Source organism: Hyla sarda, unplaced genomic scaffold (assembly GCF_029499605.1).
Source record: "Hyla sarda isolate aHylSar1 unplaced genomic scaffold, aHylSar1.hap1 scaffold_3043, whole genome shotgun sequence".
NCBI lineage: Eukaryota > Metazoa > Chordata > Amphibia > Anura > Hylidae > Hyla > Hyla sarda.
The window spans coordinates 4,459-25,165 of record NW_026609763.1 but is presented as its reverse complement, the minus strand read 5'-3'; the positions used below and the strand labels follow the sequence as shown (position 1 = coordinate 25,165).

At 52.1% G+C, this 20,707-nt stretch overlaps 1 long non-coding RNA gene across 1 annotated transcript; it reads right to left on the bottom strand.

The window, feature by feature from the left end:
• Positions 1-1,871: 1,871 nt before the first annotated feature.
• On the bottom strand, positions 1,872-20,412 carry LOC130328136 (uncharacterized). Its single transcript, XR_008872206.1, has 3 exons — positions 20,187-20,412; positions 2,033-2,080; positions 1,872-1,926 (listed from the first exon to the last, which is right to left on the bottom strand). It is a non-coding gene; the product is annotated as an uncharacterized LOC130328136 (long non-coding RNA).
• Positions 20,413-20,707: the final 295 nt, after the last annotated feature.

The following is a 20,707-nucleotide window of genomic DNA, read 5'->3' as shown; positions in this document are numbered from 1 at the left end:
CTCACCCTGTGACCTCCATATGATCAGCACACTCCTCTCCTGAAATACTCTGTACTGCTGTGGACCCTGCTCCTCCACTATATAACTCTCATCCTGTGACCTCCATATGATCAGCACACTCCTCTCCTGAAATACTCTGTACTGCTGTGGACCCTGCTCCTCCACTATATAACTCTCATCCTGTGACCTCCACATGATCAGCACACTCCTCTTCTGAAATACTCTGTACTGCTGTGGACCCTGCTCCTCCACTATATAACTCTCACCCTGTGACCTCCATATGATCAGCACACTCCTCTCCTGAAATACTCTGTACTGCTGTGGACCCTGCTCCTCCACTATATAACTCTCACCCAGTGACCTCCACATGATCAGCACACTCCTCTCCTGAAATACTCTGTACTGCTGTGGACCCTGCTCCTCCACTATATAACTCTCACCCTGTGACCTTCACATGATCAGTACACTCCTCTCCTGTATACTCTGTACTGCTGTGGACCCTGCTCCTCCACTATATAACTCTCACCCTGTGACCTCCACATGATCAGCACACTCCTCTCCTGTATACTCTGTACTGCTGTGGACCCTGCTCCTCCACTATATAACTCTCATCCTGTGACCTCCACATGATCAGCACACTCCTCTCCTGTATACTCTGTACTGCTGTGGACCCTGCTCCTCCACTATATAACTCTCACCCTGTGACCTCCACATGATCAGTACACTCTTCTCCTGTATACTCTGTACTGCTGTGGACCCTGCTCCTCCACCATATAACTCTCACCCTGTGACCTCCACATGATCAGCACACTCCTCTCCTGTATACTCTGTACTGCTGTGGACCCTGCTCCTCCACCATATAACTCTTACCCTGTGACCTCCACATGATCAGTACACTCCTCTCCTGTATACTCTGTACTGCTGTGAACCCTGCTCCTCCACTATATAACTCTCACCCTGTACCCTCCACATGATCAGCACACTCCTCTCCTGTATACTCTGTACTGCTGTGGACCCTGCTCCTCCACTATATAACTGTCACCCTATGACCTCCACATGATCAGCACACTCCTCTCCTGTATACTCTGTACTGCTGTAGACTGTGCTCCTCTACTATATAACTCTCACCCTGTACCCTCCACATGATCAGCACACTCCTCTCCTGAAATACTCTGTACTTCTGTGGACCCTGCTCCTCCACTATATAACTCTCACCCTGTGACCTTTACATGATCATTACACTCCTCAACTGAAATACTCTGCACTGCTGTGGACCCTGCTCCTCCACTATATACCCCTCACCCTGTGACCTTTACATGATCATTACACTCCTCTCCTGAAATACTCTGTACTGCTGTGGACCCTGCTCCTCCACTATATAACTCTCACCATGTGACCTCCCACATGATCAGTACACTCCTCTCCTGAAATACTCTGTACTGCTGTGGACCCTGCTCCTCCACTATATAACTCTCACCATGTGACCTCCCACATGATCAGTACACTCCTCTCCTGAAATACTCTGTACTGCTGTGGACCCTGCTCCTCCACTATATAACTGTCACCCTGTGACCTCCACATGATCAGTACACTCCTCTCCTGAAATACTCTGTACTGCTGTGGACCCTGCTCCTCTACTATATAACTCTCACCCTGGACCCTCCACATGATCAGCACACTCCTCTTCTGAAATACTCTGTACTGCTGTGGACCCTGCTCCTCTACTATATAACTCTCACCCTGGACCCTCCACATGATCAGCACACTCCTCTTCTGAAATACTCTGTACTGCTGTGGACCCTGCTCCTCTACTATATAACTCTCACCCTGGACCCTCCACATGATCATTACACCTTCAGCCTCACTTACCCTGTAGGTGCAGCCCAGAGAAGTGTATGGACAGTCCATGGCGCCGCCCTGGTGGTTCTGTTGGTAAAACAATATCATTTTATATTCTGTGTATATCCTGTGGCCCGGCCCCACAGTCACATTATTTGGGGATTAACCCCTTCTTCGCCAGGGATTTCCTTACTTTGCCTTTAGTCGGATCCTTGCAGATGGTTTTTTCACAGTTGTGTTTCTGAAAGGAGAAAAAATGTGACGTCATGTGATGAGACGCAGCAGGTCAAAGGTCACGTCAAGGTTTTAGATGTCACAAGAACTGTCCCTGGAATGTTCTGTCCAGCCGGGGCATGCTGGGCCTTGTAGTTGTTCAGAGGATTCTGTCTTACCTGACTCTGGTTTCTGGAGATCGTCTGGGAGCAGCCGGGACACACGGAGCAGTCACCATCCAGGTGATCAGCCAGATCCCTCCTCTGATCCGACCGACCGCAGCCCGCGGGACCACGAATCATGGCGAGCTGGTGATCCTGACAGACAAGTGTGTCACCGCTGATCTCTAGTGATGTCACCGCTGATCTCTAGTGGTGGCACCGCTGATCTCTAGTGGGGTCACCGCTGATCTCTAGTGGTGTCACCGCTGATCTCTAGTGATGTCACCGCTGATCTCTAGTGATGTCACCGCTGATCTCTAGTGATGTCACCGCTGATCTCTAGTGATGTCACCGCTGATCTCTAGTGATGTCACCGCTGATCTCTAGTGGTGTCACCGCTGATCTCTAGTGGTGTCACCGCTGATCTCTAGTGGTGTCACCGCTGATCTCTAGTGGTGTCACCGCTGATCTCTAGTGGTGTCACCGCTGATCTCTAGTGGTGTCACCGCTGATCTCTAGTAATGTCACCGCTGATCTCTAGTGGTGTCACCGCTGATCTCTAGTGGTGTCACCGCTGATCTCTAGTGGTGTCACCGCTGATCTCTAGTGGTGTCACCGCTGATCTCTAGTGATGTCACCGCTGATCTCTAGTGGTGTCACCGCTGATCTCTAGTGGTGTCTCCGCTTATCTCTAGTGGTGTCACCGCTGATCTCTAGTGATGTCACCGCTGATCTCTAGTGATGTCACCGCTGATCTCTAGTGGGGTCACCGCTGATCTCTAGTGGGGTCACCGCTGATCTCTAGTGGGGTCACCGCTGATCTCTAGTGGGGTCACCGCTGATCTCTAGTGGGGTCACCGCTGATCTCTAGTGGGGTCACCGCTGATCTCTAGTGGTGTCACCGCTGATCTCTAGTGGTGTCACCGCTGATCTCTAGTGGTGTCACCGCTGATCTCTAGTGGTGTCACCGCTGATCTCTAGTGGGGTCACCGCTGATCTCTAGTGGGGTCACCGCTGATCTCTAGTGGGGTCACCGCTGATCTCTAGTGGGGTCACCGCTGATCTCTAGTGGTGGATAGGCTGTATTCTCAGTGATGTCACCTCCTCCAGAGCTGCACTCACTATTCTGCTGTCCCATTGTGTCTTATCCTCTAGAGCTGTACTCACTATTCTGCTGTTACATCGTGTCTTATCGTCCAGAGCTGCACTCACTATTCTGCTATTACATCATGTCTTATCCTCCAGAGCTGTACTCACTATTCTGCTGTTACATCGTGTCTTATCGTCCAGAGCTGCACTCACTATTCTGCTGTTACATTCTGTCTTATCCTCTAGAGCTGTACTCACTATTCTGCTGTTACATCCTGTCTTATCCCCCAGAGCTGCACTCACTATTCTGCTGTTACATCATGTCTTATCCCCCAGAGCTGCACTCACTATTCTGCTGTTACATTAGGTCTTATCCCCCAGAGCTGCACTCACTATTCTGCTGTTACATCGTGTCTTATCCTCCAGAGCTGCACTCACTATTCTGCTGTTACATCATGTCTTATCCTCAAGAGCTGCACTCACTATTCTGCTAAGACATGATGTAACAACAGAATAGTGAGTGCAGCTCTGGAGGATAAGACACGATGTAACAGCAGAATAGTGAGTGCAGCTCTGGAGGATAAGACACGATGTAACAGCAGAATAGTGAGTGCAGCTCTGGGGGATAAGACAGGATGTAACAGCAGAATAGTGAGTGCAGCTCTGGGGGATAAGACAGGATGTAACAGCAGAATAGTGAGTGCAGCTCTGGACGATAAGACACGATGTAACAGCAGAATAGTGAGTGCAGCTCTGGAGGACATGATGTAACAGCAGAATAGTGAGTGCAGCTCTGGTGGATAAGACAGGATGTAACAGCAGAATAGTGAGTGCAGCTCTGGAGGACATGATGTAAAAGCAGAATAGTGAGTGCAGCTCTGGTGGATAAGACAGGATGTAACAGCAGAATAGTGAGTGCAGCTCTGGAGGATAAGACATGATGTAACAGCAGAATAGTGAGTGCAGCTCTGGAGGATAAGACATGATGGAACAGCAGAATAGTGAGTGCAGCACTGGGGGATAAGACATGATGGAACAGCAGAATAGTGAGTGCAGCACTGGGGAATAAGACAGGATGTAACAGTAGAATAGTGAGTGCAGCTCTGGAGGATAAGACATGATGTAACAGCAGAATAGTGAGTGCAGCTCTGGAGGATAAGACACGATGTAACAGCAGAATAGTGAGTGCAGCTCTGGGGGATAAGACCTAATGTAACAGCAGAATAGTGAGTGCAGCTCTGGGGGATAAGACATGATGTAACAGCAGAATAGTGAGTGCAGCTCTGGTGGATAAGACAGGATGTAACAGCAGAATAGTGAGTGCAGCTCTGGGGGATAAGACCTAATGTAACAGCAGAATAGTGAGTGCAGCTCTGGGGGATAAGACATGATGTAACAGCAGAATAGTGAGTGCAGCTCTGGTGGATAAGACAGGATGTAACAGCAGAATAGTGAGTGCAGCTCTGGAGGACATGATGTAAAAGCAGAATAGTGAGTGCAGCTCTGGAGGATAAGACATGATGTAACAGCAGAATAGTGAGTGCAGCTCTGGAGGATAAGACATGATGTAACAGCAGAATAGTGAGTGCAGCTCTGGAGGATAAGACATGATGGAACAGCAGAATAGTGAGTGCAGCACTGGGGGATAAGACATGATGGAACAGCAGAATAGTGAGTGCAGCACTGGGGAATAAGACAGGATGTAACAGTAGAATAGTGAGTGCAGCTCTGGAGGATAAGACATGATGTAACAACAGAATAGTGAGTGCAGCTCTGGAGGATAAAACACGATGTAACAACAGAATAGTGAGTGCAGCTCTGGGGGATAAGACATGATGTAACAGCAGAATAGTGAGTGCAGCTCTGGGGGATAAGACATGATGTAACAACAGAATAGTGAGTGCAGCTCTGGGGGATAAGACATGATGTAACAGCAGAATAGTGAGTGCAGCTCTGGAGGATAAGACATGATGTAACAACAGAATAGTGAGTGCAGCTCTGGAGGATAAGACATGATGTAACAGCAGAACAGTGAGTGCAGCTCTGGAGGATAAGACAGGATGTAACAGCAGAATAGTGAGTGCAGCTCTGGAGAATAAGACAGGATGTAACAGCAGAATAGTGAGTGCAGCTCTGGAGGATAAGACATGATGTAACAACAGAATAGTGAGTGCAGCTCTGGAGGATAAGACATGATGTAACAGCAGAATAGTGAGTGCAGCTCTGGAGAATAAGACAGGATGTAACAGCAGAATAGTGAGTGCAGCTCTGGAGGATAAGACATGATGTACAGCAGAATAGTGAGTGCAGCTCTGGGGGATAAGACATGATGTAACAGCAGAATAGTGAGTGCAGCTCTGGAGGATAAGACATGATGTAACAGCAGAATAGTGAGTGCAGCTCTGGAGGATAAGACATGATGTAACAGCAGAATAGTGAGTGCAGCTCTGGAGGATAAGACATGATGTAACAGCAGAATAGTGAGTGCAGCTCTGGAGGATAAGACATGATGTATCAGCAGAATAGTGAGTGCAGCTCTGGAGGACAGTACTAGGTTCAGCCCTTGGTGATGTCATCTTCGCTGGTCTCAGAATCTCTCTCCTGTGGGTTTCTGTTCCCGTCGGTGGTTATAAAGGGGGTCTCCGGGATCGGCTCTAGGTCACTTCCTAATCTCGGGGGGGGGGGGGGGGGGGGTTTCCCGTCCTTCAGCTGCTGAGCTTCTCCTGAACATGTGACGGACCTTATACTTCTCACAGCAGAGAGTTTGTGACATTGTATCAATCTAAAGACATATGGGGGAGATTTATCAAAGGATTCAGAATGGTTTTCCTGTCTAAATTTGTCGCAGTCTAAATATGTGCGACTTTTCTGCGACTTTTCTGCGACTTTTCTGTGACTTTTCTGCGACTTTTCCTTTAGAGGATTTTTAGAACATGATGCATTCTGGTCCATTTTAGAGGGAAAATGCTTTGGTGCTGAATTTATCAATAGTGACAAATCGCATCGGCTGAAAGTCCAGAAATGTCAGACGGTGCTGGAGCGGGATTATATAGTATAAAGCGAAGATCCCCAAGTCCGTGCGCAGAATTTATCAAGAGATTAGGCGCAAAATAGACCGGACCATTCATACCGGACATAGACAGCTTGGAAAAACCTCCCCCATAATCTCTGTCCTGATCAGATGATCCGTTACACTGTGTTAGGCTGCAGTGCAGACAGGTGCAGCTGTAACAGACCCTCTGCTGTGAGCACTGACCTGATGATAATGGACCGGACCCTCTGCTGTTCTCACCTGATGATAATGGACCGGACCCTCTGCTGTGAGCACTGACCTGATGATAATGGACCGGACCCTCTGCTGTGAGCACTGACCTGATGATAATGGACCGGACCCTCTGCTGTTCTCTCCTGATGATAATGGACCGGACCCCCTGCTGTTCTCTCCTGATGATAATGGACCGGACCCTCTGCTGTTCTCTCCTGATGATAATGGACCGGACCCTCTGCTGTTCTCACCTGATGATAATGGACCGGACCCTCTGCTGTTCTCTCCTGATGATAATGGACCGGACCCTCTGCTGTTCTCACCTGATGATAATGGACCGGACCCTCTGCTGTTCTCTCCTGATGATAATGGACCGGACCCTCTGCTGTTCTCTCCTGATGATAATGGACCGGACCCTCTGCTGTTCTCTCCTGATGATAATGGACCGGACCCTCTGCTGTGAGCACTGACCTGATGATAATGGACCGGACCCTCTGCTGTTCTCTCCTGATGATAATGGACCGGACCCTCTGCTGTTCTCTCCTGATGATAATGGACCGGACCCTCTGCTGTTCTCTCCTGATGATAATGGACCGGACCCTCTGCTGTTCTCACCTGATGATAATGGACCGGACCCTCTGCTGTTCTCTCCTGATGATAATGGACCGGACCCTCTGCTGTTCTCTCCTGATGATAATGGACCGGACCCTCTGCTGTTCTCACCTGATGATAATGGACCGGACCCTTTGCTGTTCTCTCCTGATGATAATGGACCGGACCCTCTGCTGTTCTCTCCTGATAATAATGGACCGGACCCTCTGCTGTTCTCACCTGATGATAATGGACCGGACCCTCTGCTGTTCTCTCCTGATGATAATGGACCGGACCCTCTGCTGTTCTCTCCTGATGATAATGGACCGGACCCCCTGCTGTTCTCACCTGATGATAATGGACCGGACCCTCTGCTGTGAGCACTGACCTGATGATAATGGACCGGACCCTCTGCTGTTCTCACCTGATGATAATGGACCGGACCCTCTGCTGTTCTTACCTGATGATAATGGACCGGACCCCCTGCTGTTCTCACCTGATGATAATGGACCGGACCCCCTGCTGTTCTCTCCTGATGATAATGGACCGGACCCTCTGCTGTTCTCTCCTGATGATAATGGACCGGACCCCCTGCTGTTCTCTCCTGATGATAATGGACCGGACCCCCTGCTGTTCTCTCCTGATGATAATGGACCGGACCCTCTGCTGTTCTCTCCTGATGATAATGGACCGGACCCTCTGCTGTTCTCACCTGATGATAATGGACCGGACCCTCTGCTGTTCTCTCCTGATAATGGACCGGACCCTCTGCTGTTCTCTCCTGATGATAATGGACCGGACCCTCTGCTGTTCTCTCCTGATGATAATGGACCGGACCCTCTGCTGTTCTCTCCTGATGATAATGGACCGGACCCTCTGCTGTTCTCTCCTGATGATAATGGACCGGACCCTCTGCTGTTCTCTCCTGATAATAATGGACCGGACCCTCTGCTGTTCTCACCTGATGATAATGGACCGGACCCCCTGCTGTTCTCTCCTGATGATAATGGACCGGACCCCCTGCTGTTCTCTCCTGATGATAATGGACCGGACCCTCTGCTGTTCTAACCTGATGATAATGGACCGGACCCCCTGCTGTTCTCACCTGATGATAATGGACCGGACCCCCTGCTGTTCTCTCCTGATGATAATGGACCGGACCCTCTGCTGTTCTCTCCTGATGATAATGGACCGGACCCCCTGCTGTTCTCTCCTGATGATAATGGACCGGACCCTCTGCTGTTCTAACCTGATGATAATGGACCGGACCCCCTGCTGTTCTCACCTGATGATAATGGACCGGACCCTCTGCTGTTCTCACCTGATGATAATGGACCGGACCCCCTGCTGTTCTCTCCTGATGATAATGGACCGGACCCTCTGCTGTGAGCACTGACCTGATGATAATGGACCGGACCCTCTGCTGTTCTCACCTGATGATAATGGACCGGACCCTCTGCTGTTGTCTCCTGATGATAATGGACCGGACCCTCTGCTGTTCTCTCCTGATGATAATGGACCGGACCCTCTGCTGTTCTCTCCTGATGATAATGGACCGGACCCTCTGCTGTTCTCTCCTGATGATAATGGACCGGACCCTCTGCTGTTCTCTCCTGATGATAATGGACCGGACCCTCTGCTATTCTCTCCTGATGATAATGGACCGGACCCTCTGCTGTTCTCTCCTGATGATAATGGACCGGACCCCCTGCTGTGAGCACTGACCTGATGATAATGGACCGGACCCCCTGCTGTTCTCTCCTGATGATAATGGACCGGACCCCCTGCTGTGAGCACTGACCTGATGATAATGGACCGGACCCTCTGCTGTTCTCTCCTGATGATAATGGACCGGACCCTCTGCTGTTCTCTCCTGATAATGGACCGGACCCTCTGCTGTTCTCTCCTGATGATAATGCACCGGACCCTCTGCTGTTCTCTCCTGATGATAATGGACCGGACCCTCTGCTGTTCTCTCCTGATGATAATGGACCGGACCCTCTGCTGTTCTCTCCTGATGATAATGGACCGGACCCCCTGCTGTTCTCTCCTGATGATAATGGACCGGACCCTCTGCTGTGAGCACTGACCTGATGATAATGGACCGGACCCTCTGCTGTTCTCTCCTGATGATAATGGACCGGACCCTCTGCTGTTCTCTCCTGGTGATAATGGACCGGACCCTCTGCTGTTCTCTCCTGATGATAATGGACCGGACCCTCTGCTGTTCTCTCCTGATGATAATGGACCGGACCCTCTGCTGTTCTCTCCTGATGATAATGGACCGGACCCCCTGCTGTTCTCTCCTGATGATAATGGACCGGACCCTCTGCTGTTCTCTCCTGATGATAATGGACCGGACCCTCTGCTGTTCTCTCCTGATGATAATGGACCGGACCCTCTGCTGTTCTCTCCTGATAATGGACCGGACCCTCTGCTGTTCTCTCCTGATAATGGACCGGACCCTCTGCTGTTCTCTCCTGATGATAATGGACCGGACCCCCTGCTGTTCTCTCCTGATGATAATGGACCGGACCCTCTGCTGTGAGCACTGACCTGATGATAATGGACCGGACCCTCTGCTGTTCTCTCCTGATGATAATGGACCGGACCCTCTGCTGTTCTCTCCTGATGATAATGGACCGGACCCTCTGCTGTTCTCTCCTGATGATAATGGACCGGACCCCCTGCTGTGAGCAGTGACCTGATGATAATGGACCGGACCCTCTGCTGTGAGCACTGACCTGATGATAATGGACCGGACACCCTGCTGTTCTCTCCTGATGATAATGGACCGGACCCTCTGCTGTGAGCACTGACCTGATGATAATGGACCGGACCCTCTGCTGTTCTCTCCTGGTGATAATGGACCGGACCCTCTGCTGTTCTCTCCTGATGATAATGGACCGGACCCTCTGCTGTTCTCTCCTGATGATAATGGACCGGACCCTCTGCTGTTCTCTCCTGATGATAATGGACCGGACCCCCTGCTGTTCTCTCCTGATGATAATGGACCGGACCCTCTGCTGTTCTCTCCTGATGATAATGGACCGGACACTCTGCTGTTCTCTCCTGATGATAATGGACCGGACCCCCTGCTGTTCTCTCCTGATGATAATGGACCGGACCCTCTGCTGTTCTCTCCTGATGATAATGGACCAGACCCCCTGCTGTGAGCAGTGACCTGATGATAATGGACCGGACCCTCTGCTGTGAGCACTGACCTGATGATAATGGACCGGACCCCCTGCTGTTCTCTCCTGATGATAATGGACCGGACACCCTGCTGTTCTCTCCTGATGATAATGGACCGGACCCTCTGCTGTGAGCACTGACCTGATGATAATGGACCGGACCCCCTGCTGTTCTCTCCTGATGATAATGGACCGGACCCTCTGCTGTTCTCTCCTGATGATAATGGACCGGACCCTCTGCTGTTCTCACCTGATGATAATGGACCGGACCCTCTGCTGTTCTCTCCTGATGATAATGGACCGGACCCCCTGCTGTTCTCTCCTGATGATAATGGACCGGACCCTCTGCTGTTCTCTCCTGATGATAATGGACCGGACCCCCTGCTGTTCTCTCCTGATGATAATGGACCGGACCCTCTGCTGTGAGCACTGACCTGATGATAATGGACCGGACCCTCTGCTGTTCTCTCCTGATGATAATGGACCGGACCCTCTGCTGTTCTCTCCTGATGATAATGGACCGGACCCCCTGCTGTTCTCTCCTGATGATAATGGACCGGACCCTCTGCTGTTCTCTCCTGATGATAATGGACCGGACCCTCTGCTGTTCTCTCCTGATGATAATGGACCGGACCCCCTGCTGTTCTCTCCTGATGATAATGGACCGGACCCTCTGCTGTTCTCTCCTGATGATAATGGACCGGACCCTCTGCTGTTCTCACCTGATGATAATGGACCGGACCCTCTGCTGTTCTCTCCTGATGATAATGGACCGGACCCTCTGCTGTTCTCTCCTGATGATAATGGACCGGACCCTCTGCTGTTCTCTCCTGATGATAATGGACCGGACCTCCTGCTGTGAGCTCTGACCTGATGATAATGGACCGGACCCTCTGCTGTTCTCACCTGATGATAATGGACCGGACCCTCTGCTGTTCTCACCTGATGATAATGGACCGGACCCTCTGCTGTGAGCACTGACCTGATGATAATGGACCGGACCCTCTGCTGTTCTCACCTGATGATAATGGACCGGACCCCCTGCTGTTCTCTCCTGATGATAATGGACCGGACCCTCTGCTGTTCTCTCCTGATGATAATGGACCGGACCCCCTGCTGTTCTCACCTGATGATAATGGACCGGACCCTCTGCTGTGAGCACTGACCTGATGATAATGGACCGGACCCCCTGCTGTTCTCTCCTGATGATAATGGACCGGACCCTCTGCTGTTCTCTCCTGATGATAATGGACCGGACCCTCTGCTGTTCTCTCCTGATGATAATGGACCGGACCCCCTGCTGTGAGCAGTGACCTGATGATAATAGACCGGACCCTCTGCTGTGAGCACTGACCTGATGATAATGGACCGGACCCCCTGCTGTTCTCTCCTGATGATAATGGACCGGACCCTCTGCTGTTCTCTCCTGATGATAATGGACCGGACCCTCTGCTGTTCTCTCCTGATGATAATGGACCGGACCCCCTGCTGTTCTCTCCTGATGATAATGGACCGGACCCCCTGCTGTTCTCTCCTGATGATAATGGACCGGACCCTCTGCTGTTCTCTCCTGATGATAATGGACCGGACCCTCTGCTGTTCTCACCTGATGATAATGGACCGGACCCTCTGCTGTGAGCACTGACCTGATGATAATGGGCCGGACCCCCTGCTGTTCTCTCCTGATGATAATGGACCGGACCCCCTGCTGTTCTCTCCTGATGATAATGGACCGGACCCTCTGCTGTTCTCTCCTGATGATAATGGACCGGACCCCCTGCTGTTCTCTCCTGATGATAATGGACCGGACCCTCTGCTGTTCTCTCCTGATGATAATGGACCGGACCCTCTGCTGTTCTCACCTGATGATAATGGACCGGACCCTCTGCTGTTCTCTCCTGATGATAATGGACCGGACCCTCTGCTGTTCTCTCCTGATAATGGACCAGACCCCCTGCTGTTCTCTCCTGATGATAATGGACCGGACCCTCTGCTGTTCTCTCATGATGATAATGGACCGGACCCCCTGCTGTTCTCTCCTGATGATAATGGACCAGACCCCCTGCTGTTCTCTCCTGATGATAATGGACCGGACCCTCTGCTGTTCTCTCCTGATGATAATGGACCGGACCCTCTGCTGTTCTCTCCTGATGATAATGGACCGGACCCCCTGCTGTTCTCTCCTGATGATAATGGACCGGACCCTCTGCTGTTCTCTCCTGATGATAATGGACCGGACCCTCTGCTGTTCTCTCCTGATGATAATGGACCGGACCCTCTGCTGTTCTCTCCTGATGATAATGGACCGGACCCCCTGCTGTTCTCTCCTGATGATAATGGACCGGACCCTCTGCTGTTCTCAACTGATGATAATGCACCGGACCCTCTGCTGTTATCACCTGATGAAAATGGACCGGACCCTCTGCTGTTCTCTCCTGATGATAATGCACCGGACCCTCTGCTGTTCTCACCTGATGATAATGGACCGGACCCTCTGCTGTTCTCACCTGATGATAATGGACCGGACCCTCTGCTGTGAGCACTGACCTGATGATAATGGACCGGACCCTCTGCTGTTCTCACCTGATGATAATGGACCGGACCCTCTGCTGTTCTCACCTGATGATAATGGACCGGACCCTCTGCTGTGAGCACTGACCTGATGATAATGGACCGGACCCTCTGCTGTTCTCTCCTGATGATAATGGACCGGACCCCCTGCTGTTCTCTCCTGATGATAATGGACCGGACCCTCTGCTGTTCTCTCCTGATGATAATGGACCGGACCCTCTGCTGTTCTCTCCTGATGATAATGGACCGGACCCTCTGCTGTTCTCTCCTGATGATAATGGACCGGACCGTCTGCTGTTCTCTCCTGATGATAATGGACCGGACCCTCTGCTGTTCTCTCCTGATGATAATGGACCGGACCCTCTGCTGTTCTCACTTGATGATAATGGACCGGACCCTCTGCTGTTCTCTCCTGATGATAATGGACCGGACCCTCTGCTGTTCTCTCCTGATGATAATGGACTGGACCCTCTGCTGTTCTCTCCTGATGATAATGGACCGGACCCTCTGCTGTTCTCTCCTGATGATAATGGACCGGACCCTCTGCTGTTCTCTCCTGATGATAATGGACCGGACCCTCTGCTGTTCTCTCCTGATGATAATGGACCGGACCCTCTGCTGTTCTCACCTGATGATAATGGACCGGACCCTCTGCTGTGAGCACTGACCTGATGATAATGGACCGGACCCCCTGCTGTTCTCTCCTGATGATAATGGACCGGACCCTCTGCTGTTCTCTCCTGATGATGATGGACCGGACCCTCTGCTGTTCTCTCCTGATGATAATGGGCCGGACCCCCTGCTGTTCTCTCCTGATGATAATGGGCCGGACCCCCTGCTGTTCTCTCCTGATGATAATGGACCGGACCCTCTGCTGTTCTCACCTGATGATAATGGACCGGACCCCCTGCTGTTCTCTCCTGATGATAATGGACCGGACCCCCTGCTGTTCTCTCCTGATGATAATGGACCGGACCCTCTGCTGTTCTCTCCTGATGATAATGGACCGGACCCCCTGCTGTTCTCTCCTGATGATAATGGACCGGACCCTCTGCTGTTCTCTCCTGATGATAATGGACCGGACCCTCTGCTGTTCTCTCCTGATGATAATGGACCGGACCCTCTGCTGTTCTCTCCTGATGATAATGGACCGGACCCCCTGCTGTTCTCTCCTGATGATAATGGACCGGACCCCCTGCTGTTCTCTCCTGATGATAATGGACCGGACCCTCTGCTGTTCTCTCCTGATGATAATGGACCGGACCCCCTGCTGTTCTCTCCTGATGATAATGGACCGGACCCTCTGCTGTTCTCTCCTGATGATAATGGACCGGACCCCCTGCTGTTCTCTCCTGATGATAATGGACCGGACCCCCTGCTGTTCTCACCTGATGATAATGGACCGGACCCTCTGCTGTTCTCTCCTGATGATAATGGACCGGACCCCCTGCTGTTCTCTCCTGATGATAATGGACCGGACCCCCTGCTGTTCTCTCCTGATGATAATGGACCGGACCCTCTGCTGTTCTCTCCTGATGATAATGGACCGGACCCTCTGCTGTTCTCTCCTGATGATAATGGTCCGGACCCTCTGCTGTTCTCTCCTGATGATAATGGACCGGACCCCCTGCTGTGAGCAGTGACCTGATGATAATGGACCGGACCCTCTGCTGTGAGCACTGACCTGATGATAATGGACCGCACCCTCTGCTGTTCTCTCCTGATGATAATGGACCGGACCCCCTGCTGTTCTCTCCTGATGATAATGGACCGGACCCTCTGCTGTGAGCACTGACCTGATGATAATGGACCGGACCCCCTGCTGTTCTCTCCTGATGATAATGGACCGGACCCTCTGCTGTTCTCTCCTGATGATAATGGACCGGACCCTCTGCTGTTCTCACCTGATGATAATGGACCGGACCCTCTGCTGTTCTCTCCTGATGATAATGGACCGGACCCCCTGCTGTTCTCTCCTGATGATAATGGACCGGACCCCCTGCTGTTCTCTCCTGATGATAATGGACCGGACCCTCTGCTGTTCTCTCCTGATGATAATGGACCGGACCCTCTGCTGTTCTCTCCTGATGATAATGGACCGGACCCTCTGCTGTTCTCTCCTGATGATAATGGACCGGACCTCCTGCTGTGAGCTCTGACCTGATGATAATGGACCGGACCCTCTGCTGTTCTCACCTGATGATAATGGACCGGACCCTCTGCTGTTCTCACCTGATGATAATGGACCGGACCCTCTGCTGTGAGCACTGACCTGATGATAATGGACCGGACCCTCTTCTGTTCTCACCTGATGATAATGGACCGGACCCCCTGCTGTTCTCTCCTGATGATAATGGACCGGACCCCCTGCTGTTCTCTCCTGATGATAATGGACCGGACCCTCTGCTGTTCTCTCCTGATGATAATGGACCGGACCCTCTGCTGTTCTCACCTGATGATAATGGACCGGACCCCCTGCTGTTCTCTCCTGATGATAATGGACCGGACCCTCTGCTGTTCTCTCCTGATGATAATGGACCGGACCCCCTGCTGTTCTCTCCTGATGATAATGGACCGGACCCCCTGCTGTTCTCTCCTGATGATAATGGACCGGACCCTCTGCTGTTCTCTCCTGATGATAATGGACCGGACCCTCTGCTGTTCTCTCCTGATGATAATGGACCGGACCCCCTGCTGTTCTCTCCTGATGATAATGGACCGGACCCTCTGCTGTTCTCTCCTGATGATAATGGACCGGACCCTCTGCTGTTCTCTCCTGATGATAATGGACCGGACCCTCTGCTGTTCTCTCCTGATGATAATGGACCGGACCCCCTGCTGTTCTCTCCTGATGATAATGGACCGGACCCCCTGCTGTTCTCTCCTGATGATAATGGACCGGACCCTCTGCTGTTCTCTCCTGATGATAATGGACCGGACCCCCTGCTATTCTCACCTGATGATAATGGACCGGACCCTCTGCTGTTCTCTCCTGATGATAATGGACCGGACCCCCTGCTGTTCTCTCCTGATGATAATGGACCGGACCCCCTGCTGTTCTCTCCTGATGATAATGGACCGGACCCTCTGCTGTTCTCTCCTGATGATAATGGACCGGACCCTCTGCTGTTCTCTCCTGATGATAATGGACCGGACCCTCTGCTGTTCTCTCCTGATGATAATGGACCGGACCCTCTGCTGTTCTCTCCTGATGATAATGGACCGGACCCTCTGCTGTTCTCTCCTGATGATAATGGACCGGACCCTCTGCTGTTCTCTCCTGATGATAATGGACCGGACCCTCTGCTGTTCTCTCCTGATGATAATGGACCGGACCCTCTGCTGTTCTCACCTGATGATAATGGACCGGACCCTCTGCTGTTCTCTCCTGATGATAATGGACCGGACCCCCTGCTGTTCTCTCCTGATGATAATGGACCGGACCCCCTGCTGTGAGCACTGACCTGATGATAATGGACCGGACCCCCTGCTGTTCTCTCCTGATGATAATGGACCGGACCCCCTGCTGTTCTCTCCTGATGATAATGGACCGGACCCCCTGCTGTTCTCTCCTGATGATAATGGACCGGACCCCCTGCTGTTCTCTCCTGATGATAATGGACCGGACCCTCTGCTGTTCTCTCCTGATGATAATGGACCGGACCCCCTGCTGTTCTCTCCTGATGATAATGGACCGGACCCCCTGCTGTTCTCTCCTGATGATAATGGACCGGACCCTCTGCTGTTCTCTCCTGATGATAATGGACCGTACCCTCTGCTGTTCTCTCCTGATGATAATGGACCGGACCCTCTGCTGTTCTCTCCTGATGATAATGGACCGGACCCCCTGCTGTTCTCTCCTGATGATAATGGACCGGACCCTCTGCTGTGAGCACTGACCTGATGATAATGGACCGGACCCAATGCTGTTCTCTCCTGATGATAATGGACCGGACCCTCTGCTGTTCTCTCCTGATGATAATGGACCGGACCCCCTGCTGTTCTCTCCTGATGATAATGGACCGGACCCCCTGCTGTTCTCTCCTGATGATAATGGACCGGACCCTCTGCTGTGAGCACTGACCTGATGATAATGGACTGGACCCCCTGCTGTTCTCACCTGATGATAATGGACCGGACCCCCTGCTGTTCTCTCCTGATGATAATGGACCGGACCCTCTGCTGTGAGCACTGACCTGATGATAATGGACCGGACCCCCTGCTGTTCTCACCTGATGATAATGGACCGGACCCCCTGCTGTTCTCTCCTGATGATAATGGACCGGACCCTCTGCTGTGAGCACTGACCTGATAATAATGGACCGGACCCCCTGCTGTTCTCTCCTGATGATAATGGACCGGACCCTCTGCTGTTCTCTCCTGATGATAATGGACCGGACCCCCTGCTATTCTCTCCTGATGATAATGCACCGGACCCTCTGCTGTTCTCACCTGATGATAATGGACCGGACCCCCTGCTGTTCTCTCCTGATGATAATGGACCGGACCCCCTGCTGTTCTCTCCTGATGATAATGGACCGGACCCCCTGCTGTTCTCTCCTGATGATAATGGACCGGACCCTCTGCTGTTCTCTCCTGATGATAATGGACCGGACCCTCTGCTGTTCTCACCTGATGATAATGGACCGGACCCCCTGCTGTTCTCTCCTGATGATAATGGACCGGACCCTCTGCTGTTCTCTCCTGATGATAATGGACCGGACCCTCTGCTGTTCTCTCCTGATGATAATGGACCGGACCCCCTGCTGTTCTCTCCTGATGATAATGGACCGGACCCTCTGCTGTTCTCTCCTGATGATAATGGACCGGACCCTCTGCTGTTCTCTCCTGATGATAATGGACCGGACCCTCTGCTGTTCTCTCCTGATGATAATGGACCGGACCCCCTGCTGTTCTCTCCTGATGATAATGGACCGGACCCCCTGCTGTTCTCTCCTGATGATAATGGACCGGACCCTCTGCTGTTCTCTCCTGATGATAATGGACCGGACCCCCTGCTATTCTCACCTGATGATAATGGACCGGACCCTCTGCTGTTCTCTCCTGATGATAATGGACCGGACCCCCTGCTGTTCTCTCCTGATGATAATGGACCGGACCCCCTGCTGTTCTCTCCTGATGATAATGGACCGGACCCCCTGCTGTTCTCTCCTGATGATAATGGACCGGACCCTCTGCTGTTCTCTCCTGATGATAATGGACCGGACCCTCTGCTGTTCTCACCTGATGATAATGGACCGGACCCCCTGCTGTTCTCTCCTGATGATAATGGACCGGACCCTCTGCTGTTCTCTCCTGATGATAATGGACCGGACCCCCTGCTGTTCTCTCCTGATGATAATGGACCGGACCCTCTGCTGTTCTCTCCTGCTGATGATAATGGACCGGACCCTCTGCTGTTCTCTCCTGATGATAATGGACCGGACCCCCTGCTGTTCTCTCCTGATGATAATGGACCGGACCCCCTGCTGTTCTCTCCTGATGATAATGGACCGGACCCTCTGCTGTTCTCTCATGATGATAATGGACCGGACCCTCTGCTGTTCTCTCCTGATGATAATGGACCGGACCCCCTGCTGTTCTCTCCTGATGATAATGGACCGGACCCTCTGCTGTTCTCTCCTGATGATAATGGACCGGACCCCCTGCTGTTCTCTCCTGATGATAATGGACCGGACCCCCTGCTGTTCTCACCTGATGATAATGGACCGGACCCCCTGCTGTTCTCTCCTCATGATAATGGACCGGACCCTCTGCTGTTCTCACCTGATGATAATGGACCGGACCCTCTGCTGTTCTCACCTGATGATAATGGACCGGACCCTCTGCTGTTCTCTCCTGATGATAATGGACCGGACCCCCTGCTGTTCTCACCTGATGATAATGGACCGGACCCTCTGCTGTTCTCACCTGATGATAATGGACCGGACCCTCTGCTGTTCTCTCCTGATGATAATGGACCGGACCCCCTGCTGTTCTCACCTGATGATAATGGACCGGACCCCCTGCTGTTCTCTCCTGATGATAATGGACCGGACCCTCTGCTGTTCTCTCCTGATGATAATGGACCGGACCCTCTGCTGTTCTCTCCTGATGATAATGGACCGGACCCCCTGCTGTTCTCTCCTGATGATAATGGACCGGACCCTCTGCTGTTCTCTCCTGATGATAATGGACCGGACCCTCTGCTGTTCTCTCCTGATGATAATAGACCGGACCCTCTGCTGTTCTCTCCTGATGATAATGGACCGGACCCCCTGCTGTTCTCTCCTGATGATAATGGACCGGACCCTCTGCTGTTCTCTCCTGATGATAATAGACCGGACCCTCTGCTGTTCTCTCCTGATGATAATGGACCGGACCCTCTGCTGTTCTCACCTGATGATAATGGACCGGACCCTCTGCTGTTCTCTCCTGATGATAATGGACCGGACCCTCTGCTCTTCTCTCCTGATGATAATGGACCGGACCCTCTGCTCTTCTCTCCTGATGATAATGGACCGGACCCTCTGCTCTTCTCTCCTGATGATAATGGACCGGACCCCCTGCTCTTCTCTCCTGATGATAATGGACCGGACCCTCTGCTCTTCTCTCCTGATGATAATGGACCGGACCCTCTGCTGTTCTCTCCTGATGATAATGGACCGGACCCTCTGCTGTTCTCTCCTGATGATAATGGACCGGACCCTCTGCTGTTCTCACCTGATGATAATGGACTGGACCCTCTGCTGTTCTCTCCTGATGATAATGGACCGGACCCTCTGCTGTTCTCACCTGATGATAATGGACTGGACCCTCTGCTGTTCTCTCCTGATGATAATGGACCGGACCCTCTGCTGTTGTCTCCTGATGATAATGGACCGGACCCTCTGCTGTTGTCTCCTGATGATAATGGACCGGACCCTCTGCTGTTCTCTCCTGATGATAATGGACCGGACCCTCTGCTGTTCTCTCCTGATGATAATGGACCGGACCCCCTGCTGTTCTCTCCTGATGATAATGGACCGGACCCTCTGCTGTTCTCTCCTGATGATAATGGACCGGACCCTCTGCTGTTCTCTCCTGATGATAATGGACCGGACCCTCTGCTGTTCTCTCCTGATGATAATGGACCGGACCCTCTGCTGTTCTCTCCTGATAATAATGGACCGGACCCCCTGCTGTTCTCTTCTGATGATAATGGACCGGACCCTCTGCTGTTCTCTCCTGATAATAATGGACCGGACCCTCTGCTGTTCTCACCTGATGATAATGGACCGGACCCTCTGATGTTCTCTCCTGATGATAATGGACCGGACCCTCTGCTATTCTCAGGCACAGTATCGGTGTCCGCACAGGCTCTGTAGCGCCCTCCTCAGGATGTGGCCGCACTTACAGTAGAGAGACCTGTTCCCCGGGCGGTGGTCGCAGATTCTGGGGGGGGGGGGGGGGATACCCGCTCCGCTCCATCACTGATCTCCCCCACACCCGCCCTAGAAGTCATCAGGCTGGGAATCCCCAAAGTGACATCACCGCCCGGGGCTCCGCCCACTACAGGAACTCAGTTCCCCAACTTCAGAAACTTCTCCGTGTCGGGGGCAGGGCCAGGCGTGATGTCATCATCACCGCAGGAAGGGGTTAATCATACACTTGAGTAAGATGGAGGGGCCCTAATCTTAGTATCTGTGGTGTTACATAGGACTGCAGGTCACATCTATACATTATCTGTACTCAGAGAGTTATCACTGTTATCTGTGGTGTTACATAGGACTGCAGGTCACATC